This window comes from Falco rusticolus, chromosome Z (genome assembly GCF_015220075.1).
Source record: "Falco rusticolus isolate bFalRus1 chromosome Z, bFalRus1.pri, whole genome shotgun sequence".
NCBI lineage: Eukaryota > Metazoa > Chordata > Aves > Falconiformes > Falconidae > Falco > Falco rusticolus.
This window is the reverse complement of record NC_051210.1, coordinates 62,035,367-62,045,797: the sequence shown is the minus strand read 5'-3', so window position 1 is coordinate 62,045,797 and position 10,431 is coordinate 62,035,367.

Here is a 10,431-nt window from a genome sequence, read left to right as displayed (position 1 = left end):
CACTGCCTGATGCTCTCACTCAGCCTGACTCATGCAATACTCCAGGTGGGGAATGGGATTCTTTGACCCATCTCCTAGCTTCTTCCTGGCATGTTGCCCGGTTGTGAGAATATGCAGAGCACAGAGGACTTTGTGACATTTAGATCCTTTTAGCCATCTATTTAGATGCTTTAAAGACTTATTTTTTCCCAACGTTTTAGATGAATCCATGTTTTCAATGTAATAGGAAAACATTTTCTTTCTCATTTTTATTAATGCAGAATTACACTTTCAAGAATTCAGCTTTAAAGGACAGTAAAATGTTACTACTACCTGCATCTCTACAGTCCCATGAACTGGACAGGGACTGCTGTAGCAAACTAAATTTGCTTGCAAAGTACTAACAGCTCTTATCACTTCACCTTACCTTACAATAGTTAATAAGAATTAAATGTTTTTGTGGAAGTATAGAAGGATTTTACTACTCATTATCAAAATTAAAGAACAGCTTCTTAAAATCCTTATTATTTACATTGTTTATTCATTTAAAAATATTTTGCTGTGCTACACTTAGCATGAGAAACCACAAGCTCCCTTGTAATTTCTAACACTGTCAATACAGGAATCAACAAATATTGTTTCTCATATGTTAATATTAGTATTAATATTAACAATATAGCCAAATGTGGGGGAAAAGTGCATCAAAACAAAAACCTGAAACTTACACAATCACAGAACTTAGATTCTTGCAGCGGAGAAAAAGAGGTGCTGTAACAAATACTTAGCACATTCTGAAACAGCGGTGTCATGGAAAAGGACAAAGCATTGGCTGAAGACTGCCATTTAATATAAATGTATTACATGCCAACTGTATATTGCATTGCCACTGTTATACAGTACCATTCTTCAAGAGTTCCAGTCACAGATCCAGTCTCTGTCATGCTCATCCTTGAAGATACACACACACACAAATTGCTACATCTTCCCTGAGGATTTTCAATTTCAGTAGAGTGGACCATCTGGATGTGGGAAGTGAGCTTTCCATGTACTATTATGTTATAAAGACTGTACAGGTCACATTGATTGTAAAGATTGTAAAGATTACGTTGTGAAGATTTTGTGTTTCATGTTATTTTTGCTATGTCATGACTGACTGGACATCTACTGTGACAAAAGAAACTCTTCTATCATTTTTAGTATAGTTAAAATAACATAACTCAACAGCAAATTTATTAAGAGGGAAAAACTATGGGAAAAATTGAAAGTAAGAAAATCTCCTTTTAATTACCTGGCTAACTTCCAATCTTTTATGTGTGAATAAACAAGTCTTTCTTTAAGCTTGATAATTTTAATAAATTCAAGTTTAATAAACTCAGGTTTTATGTGTATCTGGTATTTATGAACTCAAATATTTCTGGAGGCATTGAATCTAATATCATAGAAACATAGAATAGTTTGGTTTGGAAGGGACCTCTAAAGGCCACTGAGTCCAATCCCTCTGCAATGAGCAGGGACATGTTCAACAAGATCAGGTTGCTCAGAGCCCCATCCAACCTGACCTGCAGTGTTTCCAGGGATGGGGCATTTACTACCTCTCGGGGCAACCTGTGCCTGTGCCTCACCACTCTCATCCTAACAAAATCTCTTCCTTCTGTCTAGTCTGAATCTACACACTTTCAGTTTACAACCATTAGCCCTTGACCTGTCCCAACAGGCCCTACTAAAAAGTTTGTCCCCGTCTTTCTTACAAGCTCCCTTTAAGCACTGAAAGTCTACAATAAGGTCTCCCTGAAACCTTCTCTTCTGCATCCTGAACTACCCCCAACTCTCCCAGCCTTTCTTCACAGGAGAGGTGTTCCATCCCCCTGATCATTTTTACGGCCTTCCTCTGGTCCTGCTCCAGCAGGTCCTTGTCCATGAGCTGTGCTGAGGACTCCAGAGCTGGACACAGTACTCCAGGTGGGGTCTCACCAGAGTGGAGTAGAAGGGTAGAATCACCTCCCTCAACCTGCTGGCCATGCTTCTTTTGATCCAGAGCAGGATATGTTTGGCCTTCTGGGCTGCAAGCACACATTGCTGGCTCACATCCAGCTTTTCATCTACCAGTACCCCTAAGTCCTTCTCCTCAGAGCTGCTCTCAATCCCTTCATCCCCCAGACTGTACTGATAACAGGTGTTGCTGTAACCCAGGTGCAGGACCTTGCACTTGCCCTTGTAGAACCTCCTGAGGTTCACATGGGCTCACTTCTTGAGCTTGTCCAGGTCCCTCTGGATGGTATCTCATCCCTCAGGTGTGTCAACTGCACCACTCAGATTGGTGTCACCTGCAAACTTACTGAGTGTGCACTCGATCCCACTGTCTATGTCATTAATGAAGACATTAAACAGTACTGGTCCCAGTACAGACCCCTGAGGGACACCACTTGTCACAGATCTCCACCCGGACATTGAGGAACTGACCATTACCCTTTGAATGTGACCATTCAACCAATTCCTCATCCACGAAACCATCCATGCATCACATACCACCAAATATCAAGTACCTCTCCAGTTTAGAGAGAAGGATGTTGTGGGGAACCATGCCAACAGCCTTACAGAAGCCCAGTAGACAACACCCATAGCTCTTCTCTTGTCCACTGGTGTAGTCACTCCACCGCAGAAGGCCACTAGCTTGGTCAGGCAGGACTTGCCCTTGGTGAAGCCATGCTGGCTGTCTCAAATCACCTCCCTGTCCTCCGTGTGCCTCAGCATAGCTTCTAGGAGGATCTGTTCCATGATCTTCCCAGGCACAGAGGTGAGTCTGACAGGCTGGTAGTTCCCAGGGTTCTCCTTTCTAGGCTTTTTGAAAATGGGTTCAATGTTTCTCTTTTTCCAGTCACTGGGGACTTCACGTGACTGCCATGACTTTTCAGATTTCATGGACAGTGGCTTGGCAACTACATCAGCCAATTCCCTCAGGACTCTTGGCTGCACTTCATCAGGTCTCATAGGCTTATGTTTGTTCATGTTCCTCAGGTGGTCATGAACCTGATCTTCTCTTACAGTGGGAGGGACTTTGCTCCCCCATTCCTTGCCTTGCAGTCAATCCACTTGAGAGGTGAGGGAAGAGACAATGCCAGTGAAGACTAAGGCAAAAGAGTTGCTGAGTACCTCAGCCTTCTCCTCATCTGCTGTTATTAGGTGCGCTAACACTTGTTTCCCTGATGAATTTTTTTTCCCCATGGTATAATTCAGTAAGGGTTTTGGCTGGTTATTGTGAGAAGACAAATCTTTTGTAGAAATACATATTTGTCATAAACAAGACTTTGAGTTAAATCTTTTTTACAGTAGAAAATCCAAATATAAAATCCAAGACTACTTTTTTAAATAATGAGCATGTCTGTGTAATTAAGGCTTGAGAAATACAGTAATTCGTTATGGAAGCTAGAGTGGCTGCATATGCCACAGGATGTACCTTTTTGTACCAAATTTCATCTCTCTATAGGTGTTTCTATATTTCAAAATTCAAAAAATTGTTGTTTGTTCCCATACAAAACACATACAAAAACATTTTGTATGCCAGGATGTGAGAATATGTCTTGCTACATTTAGAGATTGCAGGAATTGTTTCCTTTTTTCTTTCCCCTCCCCCTTCTCCCTTTCCTTTGCCCTCTCCTGTTCCTTCTTTTCCTTTTCTTCCTCCTTTCCATTTTTTAAACTTTTTTTTTTATGGTAATCATGATAATTAGGTCAAGTTTCATACAGGATGAAGGCTTCCTGAAATTCAGTCTGCTATACCTTTTCTACCACATATCTTTTAAAGATTCTGCTGAACGGTGTCAAATATTCATCACCTGATCAGCTTGCTATAAATCCTGACTTTTTTCCATATTTGGAAAGTCTTGTGTTTAAACCATTATGACTGACTACTATACATTTTGGGCTCATTCAACAGTACCCGTGTCCTGAGAGACTGCCAGGGAAGCACATTTATCACAGTGTGGAACCTAAATGATGTATATGAACAGTCAACTCTACCGAGTTAATGAAAGCTGTTCAACATCAGGATGCTGAGTACATTTTAAGTCTGGGTTTGGCAAAGCAACCCGCAGTCAGGGGAGAGAAGGCAGATGGAAATAAAACTTAACTGCAGGCAACTGTTATCTTACAGAACAGTGTGCTGCATGATCACATTCTCATTATCTTGTGTAGAATGATTTTTACCTGCAGATTTTTTTCCCCCGCTATTAACAGCAACCATTTTTTCAGTTCCTTGTTACTCATTGGAAATTTTGACATTAGGATGGTGCCCTGTGCCACATCCACCTCCCACCGGTGGCCCCATTACAGTACCTGGTTCAGCCAGGACAGCAGGGGCTCAAGGATCTCTGAGCAGTCCCAGAAAAGGCCTTTGCAGACCCCAAGCTGGAAGACCCAGCCATGTAAGTCCTGGGCACTAGCCTCACAAAACACTGCTCATCGTGGTGGCCAGCAACCAATGGATCTGAGGGGTACTGAACAACCACGTCAAAAAAATTGTCCTCTGACCACACAGAGTAAATGATGGTGTTGACAGCCTGCCTGCAAAGGGGGGGACTCTGGTTTCCTCTTTGCCCACCACACAACGCATCCCAGGCGGCACTGGTGGAGACAGGGGTCGCGTAAGTGACATCATCTTGGGCATTGCAGCAGATGGGGCAGCTCCACTCTGTCTGCACAGCCATGTTTACTTGTTGCAGCAGGCCGGGGAGAGCTGAGGACAAGGAGCTGCTCTGCCTCACTGGCACCACAGCAGCAGGTGTCACATGCTGCAAAATGGAGACAGGTCACTGTCATTCCCTGCCCTGGGGAGGGAAAGGAAGGGAGGGGAGGAGAGGAAGAAATGTCTAGATCCCTAAGGACACCCTCCTGGCCCACTGCGGCTCAGGTATTTCCCAGGTACTTCCCACCTAGACAGGGTCAGGCTCGGTCTGTGAGGCCAGAACCTTCCCAAGCCCTATTGCCCACCTCATGGCCATGCCAGGAGGATTCTTCTCCAGACAGCCCACCTCTGTTGCTGCAAGCATGCCTTGTGGTGCCTGACTGCCTGAACCAGGCAGGACTGGAGACAATGCAGGTGATGGCTCCAGGGACAGGCACCAAGAACTGCTGATGGCAGCCCCCAAATCAGGACCCACTACCAGCAGAAGTCTTGCTTGACCCTCCAGACCTTGCAGGCAAGCTCAGCAGGAGTCCAGGCAAGAGCCAGGCTGGGGGCCACTGCAATGCCACTTTCCACTCCCCTCACCTTGTGTCTTCTGCTTGCCATTGGTGTTTCACATCAGTCACCAAGGCCTCAGCTGTGTTCTCCCAGAGTCCCATCAGGCTGCTCTGGCCATGGTGCTCATCTCTGGCAAAGCTGAGTCAGAAGGCTGTTTAAAAGGTCTTACTAACCTGAACACCTCCACAGTAACTATTTCCAGGAAGTGGCATATCCCACAACATGTAAAAGATGGCTTGGTTTTTTACCCATTGCCCCCAGAACATGTCAGGTCTTATGAAAATGAAAGGGTTTAAAAGATTTCTGTTCAGACCCAGTGAGTTAAATGGAGAGTCAGTGGAAGGCAAGCTTTGGTGTGATCAGCAAAAAGGCACTAACCCCTCACTCAGCAGGACACTAGTGAAGACACCAGGAGAAAACCCAGTGTGAAAGAACCACCTTCAAAAGCACTCTTTTCAAGCAGTGCACCTTGCATCCACTCCCTGTTCAGAACTTCACCTATAGTTGGCTGTGCATTTTAATCAGCTTGGATGTTCTAAGTTATACTGATCTAAGCGGATAAAAGTTTCCAAAGGGATAAAACTTCTTGGTAAGTCTCAGGCCAATCACTTGCATATAATCAGATGAAGCATGTGTAGGAATGAAGATGCTTTAATATCTGGTTGCTTTTATCCCTTCAGGCCCTGCCTAGGGCTATACTGTACAGGAATACAGGACACAATGGCCAAGACCATCACAACATTTTTACATCAATTAGAGAGACGCAGAGAATTTTAAGGTACCTTAATTACAGTGAGGTATTTCCTCGTAATGTGTAAGGATAAGACAAGTCCCACAGACTAGTACAGGAAATCTCAAAATAACTATTCCACAGTTTTTTTCAATTTTCAAAAAGTGAAGTATAAAGTGGGCTTTCTTGAAAGAATACTCTTTGTATTAAGGAAAATCTAAAATGCTAGGCTGATGTCTAGCTTCTGCACTACCTACCTAGTAAGATCCTACAGAACTGCTGGGACGTCAATACCTGAGTCAATACAACATGATGTTACCATATATTTCAATTCATGCATAAGGCTAGACAACAAACACTATAAGGTACATGTGGGCAGATGAAAAATGTATTAATTCCCATATGCCTTGAACTCAGAAACTAGCCACTCTTTGTCTTGAACATGTTTGACTGAAAGCAGAAGGTGTCTAGATATGACATAGCTGAAGCAGGATGGATGAGAAGAAGCCATCAATAACTTTACTGCTTAACTGCCGTTAGGAAAGCTCAAAAGCAAAGGCACAGTTTGCACCGAAATTCCCTTGATATGGCAGAAGCATAAATGTCACTTTCAGAGATGTGCAGAGTCATTTTGTGTATCATCCAGATACAGGAGCTGATGCCCAAAATGTTTTCTTTTACTTTCCTTTCCTACTCATCTTCCTTGAAAACTGAAATACTTGGGCAAATGAGAACAGCTTCTTTTGGAGCATCTCAAATACACTTCAATGGAATATTAGGACTTTGTTCAGCTGTCTGTAAATAAGCTCCTAGAGCCATCTGAGATGCCCCTAGGTACTGAACTTGACCTCCAGCTGCTGCTCCAGAGGGCTATGTCATATCTGCCAGTATCATAAATACATGAGCATTTTAAGTAGCATTGAAGACATATGTGTGGGTATCTCAATTCAACCCTTGTATCAAAATCATAAAAAAGACTCAGAACACCTGCTTTCCAAGGCCAAGCAGCTATTAAAGTGCCTGTAGTTTATGATGTCCACATTATGAACTACAGAATTGTCTAAATGTTTAAGCCTAGTGTCTCGCTCAGAAACTGTGGGCACATAACTTTGTCCTTAATTCTGCTGTGGCTTAAGCCTGAAGTGGGGATGTGACTAAACCATGTCAAAGGTCATAAAAGAGACCACTCTGATAGTTTGCATCATCTACCTAAAGGGAGTGCAGAGTCATGATTACATGGGTGTACATTCTTACTCACCAGCTCTGGCAGCATCCTGCTCCGTGCTGGAACAGAGAATCACTCTTTAAAGAATCTCACTCTTCACTGATGCTGCAAGGCACATAGCTGCGCTGAATCACTTCACTAAAGCAGGGAGTTTCCTTTCAGCCCATCAGTACTTATTTTTGGCAACCAAAATGGTCACTTTAATAGGTCCCTTGTCGGGATAAACCAAAGTTCATATCTAAGGATTATAGAAGGGTTTCCATGGCAAAAGGAGTGAGGTAACACTCAATTTATATAGCATATGGTAACAGATAAATAACTAAAGTGAAAACATTGCTTACTGTAGCGTCTTACTACATTACACGTTTTAGATGACTATATGATAAAGAGAATTTTGGATCTCTGTGAGATCAGGCAGGAGAATTTATAGGCATAATATTTCAGTAATAGCAAAAATATTATGCATAATCCCACATAAGTGTAGGAGGTTCTTTAGACTACAAGAGAGTATTTACATACAGTATCATGTTAGAAAAATAAAGCTTCAAAGTCCTCTGCTTTTGTTATGCCATCAAACTGCAAACACCAAGCACAGCATAGTATTTGTCAGACATAAAAGCGATCACTCTGATAGTTTGCATCATCAGTGCTCAACTCAGAAACTGTGAATATAAAAAATTGACATATTTTTCCAAAATGTAAAGCCAGAAAATACCTCAAAATTATTTGTCTTCAACTGAAATGGATATCTGAATGAGGATACCATCCTCTGAGTGCAAGACAAGTAAGTTTCACATAATTGAACATTTGGTCATGTAACTTAAGCCGGAACATGTACATAAACAAGCTAACTCCAAATTAATTTAAAGATTAATTTATTCCCCATTGATTTATTACATACCAAGTTTTATAGTTTATAAATTCCACCAATGTAATAGGCTAAAAAGAGTACAGAATGTCATTAACAGAAAATAAAAAATAATACAACTGCAAAATCTCTGTAAATCATTATTTAAGCAAATATATATTCACTTAAACAGGTCTTATAAAATTATTATTTTGACTTGTTCTCAAGAAGAATGAGATAACCTAGGGTGTCTTCTAAAATGAAAAATAGATTACATTGCTTTCTTCAACAGTCAGACAACTTGTTTATTCTACTTCTTATGTATTTAATATTTGGAGTATACAAGGTTACATATATCAGGCATACATACATTTATGTAAAAGAAGAACAATACTTAAAAGCTAAACTGACTTAATGTTCCTGTACACTAAAAACAATTTTCAGTTTAACAGGATAATTTATTTGTATCTCAGCCTGAGAACAAGCCTGTTACATGTAGGCATTAGCACTAATGAGTGAAAGAAACTGTCACTGCTTTCTATCAACCTACTGAAAAAATGAAATTGGTAATTCTAGAAGGGGAATTAATTTCAGGCTACTATCATAAACTATATAACAGTGGAATAAAAAAAAAATGCAAAGATTTAATTTAGACAATGGTAAAACAGCAGATGATGCTGGAGTCATATGAAAGCTAAAATTTCACCAAATAGAAAGTACTATGCAGAGCTGTTCAGAATGTTTGAATGACAGCATCACTGGAAAAAAACCAATCTCCTTTATATCCCTTCTGAAGGATATAAAATATATTTTTGTGCTTCTTGGGAAATTGTATTTTATATACATATTAAGCACTGACGAAGCAGTGCCTCTCCTGGGACAGGAAAATCAAGACTAAGCACAGACACACTCAGTTACAAGGTAGCAAATTACGAAGGGTAATCTCCTTTTCCCTGAAAAGCGTAAGATTTAAAAAAGCAACAAAAAAACCAACCAAACAAAAAAACCCAAACTAAACAAACAACAACAAAAAACCCAAAACCAAACAGCTGGGAGTCTAGTAAGACAGGACTGGAACAAGCCTTCCAGAGCATCAAGTCCCACCAGCAGCTGCTGTAGGCTTCATATCATACAGCTGTACTTCATTTTCAAGTAGGTTGGTGGTTTTGTCCAATACTTTTCTTAGGAAGCTTTTCCAGTAATCCCCCTGGTGGAACAGCTACAACTTTTCCATTTCCACCCTAAATTTCTTAATGGCCAATTCATACCTACTTTTTTTTTTTTTTTTAATGCATCTTCTAGGGTATGTAAGACTGTCATAATCTTTTATTTCCTCACTGATGAACTATCAAGGAAACAGTTCCACAGTATTTGTTTTGCTGAACTGAGTAAGCAAAGCTTTTTCTGTTTTCCCATAAGGCAGGCTCTATCCATCTTGATCATCTTAGCATTACTTCTTTGTGCTTACTCTAGCCCAAATTTATTTCTTGAAAAATGGATTATTACAACTATCTGTATTATTTCAAATAAAGACTTGCTAGAGCATGTACTGGAAATATACCCACAGTCCAGGTCACAATTTGCCTTTCCAGAGTTACATCGCACTGTCAAAGCACAGACATCCTGTGACCAATTAGTATACTCCAACATGTATCTTTATTGCTTCCATTTGATGAGTCCTTGACTGACAGTAGATAATCCCGTCAGCAGCCTCCAAGTACATACCCCTACACATTATTCACCTGAACCTTATTCATTTTCCATATCTCTAATAGCCAAGGTTGTAAAGTTCTTTCTTAATACTCTGCAAATTCTATTCAGCTTTGATTTAAACAGTTTTTATTCCTGTTCTATATTCTAAGAAGTAATGCTATTTGCTGATGAGTATTTTTTAACTCCTTTCAGGTTTTTTCTATTCCTTTAAGTGTTCATGTATTTATAAAATCCTTCTTTAAGTAACTATTCATTGATGTCTGGCATTATTTCTGGAAGTCTTTTCCTTCCTCAGATGTAAATTCTTGGTATTTCAAATAAATTTAACTTCTATTTCAGATATCCTCCCATTCAAATTGTTGCACAGTTCAGACTGCCTGAGTTATGATTGCAATTTCTTTAGCTTATCTAAGCTCACCCTTCAAGTCAAGCACTTTACTCGAAGACATACTTTTGTCTTTCCATTTGAGCTAAACTGAATCAACTTAGTCAAAAGCCCTGATCAAAATTTACAGTGACTGGCTTAACTGTAATGTTATTCTTAGTTACCCAAACTAAATATAAAATAGTACAAAACCCTCGCCAAAAGGTTGTTGATATATTTTTACAGTCTGCTTAGTGTAAAACACTTAAGCTGGTCCTTGAAGGTCCCTGAAATCCCTTTTTCCATGTGAGTTCTAAAATTCTTTGGGCACATG